At 30.1% G+C, this 3,080-nt stretch overlaps 1 long non-coding RNA gene across 2 annotated transcripts in view; it reads left to right on the forward strand.

The window, feature by feature from the left end:
* Positions 1-507: 507 nt before the first annotated feature.
* The window catches only part of LOC111084959, an 8,398-nt gene continuing 5,825 nt past the window's right edge, over positions 508-3,080 (forward strand). Inside the window, exons 1-2 of one of the 2 annotated variants that reach the window (XR_002609835.1) lie at positions 508-559; positions 1,456-1,514. This is a non-coding gene — a long non-coding RNA (uncharacterized LOC111084959). Of the gene's footprint in view, positions 560-611; positions 778-1,455; positions 1,515-3,080 lie in introns of those variants that run through there. The other variant, XR_002609836.1, reaches the window with a different exon arrangement.

Below are 3,080 nucleotides of genomic sequence, written 5' to 3' on the forward strand. Positions count from 1 at the left end.
GTATTTTTCACGTCCTAGGTAAGGCAAGGATATATGTACTTCAACAGATGCATGAAACAGATGCAAAAATCCTTTAGCGGTATTAATCAAAAGTTGTAATATAAATCACAAGTATAAACAACCGATACTGTTATTTGAATCTGATTAACCGCAAGTTATGATGTTTAACTAAAAGAGATGAAGCTTTAGAAAAAAAAAAGTAGTTTAATGTAAATTTTATAAACGATATAACAGCCATAATGATTAGAAGTAGTATGCAAAAAAGGGACCGATTTAACACAGGGCGTTTCTGAAATTTTCTCTGTGATATAAATATATGTGTTTATTTAAATATTTTTGTATACGGTTTTAAAGATTTTCTTCATGCATATATATATATATAATTGAGATTAAATCTTGGTTCATTGCTGTTCAAATAACTAGTATTTCCCATAGCATGTCTTAAATTAGAGAAAAAACAAGAGTTAGAAGAAATAATTTCACTTAGAAGGCAAAACGCCAACACTCTTTCTGTACGGAAAGATGGAGGGACAGAGTTATGGACACATCCAACAATAATGTTAGTTGACAAACAAAGTCTTTAAACTTACCTTAGTTGTGTTGAGTAGGAAGCCAAACTCATTTTCATTTACAGTAAAAAGTAAAACTCTCTAGATCGATAAATTGAAATCGTAAAGTATAATACATCTTTGTTTATTGCTGTTTGAAATTTCGTTTGTTACGAAAGGACATCATCCGCCATCTTGTCGCGTCATGTCACGAGATAAACTCCATCATGTAAGGTCTTGTTTGACTGGCGCGCGTTGAGGCTTATTCAAGATTAGCCTAGAGTCACGACTAACTCCCCTGGAACACTTGTAATTTAGCAGATACTTGAACTTCCCCCCATCCCCCCCCTAGCCATTTCTACAACATTTGACAACAAACTATGGTTAAATCTACCTTGTGTGTTATGACTTGTATTATTAACTTTAAAATTAAGATCTAACAAAATTACTATATTTTCGGAAAACACTAAATCTTTTATCTCTGATTATTCGTATCATTTACTTCACCATTTGGCAAAATATAACGATCACAGACGACAGAAAACCATTATAAGTAACTGAGAAACGTTCACGAAATAACAGTAATTTAAATTCCACGTAGAAAATAAAAAGCTTCTAAAAATGGGTTCACTTATGTTATCAAAGACCCTGCAGAGACAACATTAAGATACTTTTACTGGCGACTTAACAAGTTAAGTGAGAGAGAGACAGAGATAACAAATGTCACAGGATAATATATTATTGAATTGTTTTCGACATCTCGTATTTCTTATGGTAGTTTTTAACCCCCTGTCCCCCCCCCCATAAAAGAGTTCTCGTTATGAATTTATGATAATTCTTAAATTGTATATATAATTTGTTTTGTTATAAAAAAGCATAAAAGTAATCATGCTTTTAACTTTTTCAGATTTCTTTCGTTTTTCAACTAAGCAAGTCACAGGGAAGAAGAAAATAAATACTGAAAAGGTGTGTGGAACATAAACAATGGGTATTTAGAGATTTATTGTTTTAGTTTAGCTTGTGTATGTACGGTGCTTTTCTGTTAGTATTAAAACTGACACACCAGCATTAGCTCAGATTGTACTATGTTTCAAACTACCTTAGCTATATTTTTATAGATGTGTTGTTTACATATTTATTATACAAGCCGGATAATGTTACTAATCTCTCTTATAAATACGTGATTTACACATATATTATACAAACCGGATAATATTACTAATCTCTCTTATAAATACGTGATTTACACATATATTATACAAACCGGATAATGTTACTAATCTGTTTTATAGGTACGTGGCTTACACATATATTATACAAGCCAGATAATGTTACTAATCTGTTTAATAGATACGTGATTTACACATATATTATACAAGCCAGATAATGTTACTAATCTGTTTAATAGATACGTGATTTACACATATGTTATACAAGCCAGATGATGTTACTAATCTGTTTAATAGATACGTGGTTTACATATATATTATACAAGCTAGATAATGTTACTAATGAGTTTAATAGATAAGTGGTTTACACGTATATTATACAAACTAGATAATGTTATTAATATGTTTAATAGATATGTGGTTTATACATATATTATATAATGTTACTAAACTATTGGTACAATGTAAAACTTCAGTGTATCAAACACTAACTGTCTTTAATTATAACTAAAGCGACATGATATTAAAATGTAACACATTAAAAAACTTTAATCATTATTTTATGTATATCTTATCTTAATTTGAACAAATTATACATACTGAAATCGTTTTATTATTTGTAAAACAAAACAAAAAACAAGAATATAACGAAACCGTTTCATGCGTTGTTACACCAAACGAGCTCATTAAATAAAGAAAACTTCAAACAAATCGATAAATATTCAGATTAGTAACATTATCTGGTTTATATAATATATGTGTAAACCACGTATCTATTAAACATATTAGTAACATTATTTGGTTTGTATAATATATGTGTAAACCACGTATCTACAGCGGAGAAACTTGCAAAAAAAGTACATTAACAAAATTACTCAAGTTTTGGACGAAGTGACTAAACATTTGAGTGAATAAAATTAGACTGATCGTCGTTTCAGTGGAACTTTAGACAGATAAACATAGTAGGTTTGAAAACTTTAATGGACTGCAACTTCCAGTTGAAAGAAAAAGAGACGACGTTTCGGCTTCTGTACGGAGCCTTCTGTAGGTCATCATTGAAATATGAAAACATAATAGAATACATACACCACAGACAAAATGCGCCACATATGAAAGCATAATAAAATATATACACGTCAAACAAATGCTCCACATATGAAAACATAATAGAATACATACACCACAGACAAAAGCGCCACATATAAAAGCCTAATAGAATACATACACCACAGACAGATGCCCCACATATAAAAACATAATAGAATACATACACCACAGACAAAAGCGCCACATATGAAAGCATAATAGAATACATACACTACAGACAAATGCCCCATATATAAAAACATAATAGAATACATAC

This window comes from Limulus polyphemus, unplaced genomic scaffold, assembly GCF_000517525.1.
Source record: "Limulus polyphemus unplaced genomic scaffold, Limulus_polyphemus-2.1.2 Scaffold183, whole genome shotgun sequence".
Taxonomy (NCBI): Eukaryota; Metazoa; Arthropoda; class Merostomata; order Xiphosura; family Limulidae; genus Limulus; species Limulus polyphemus.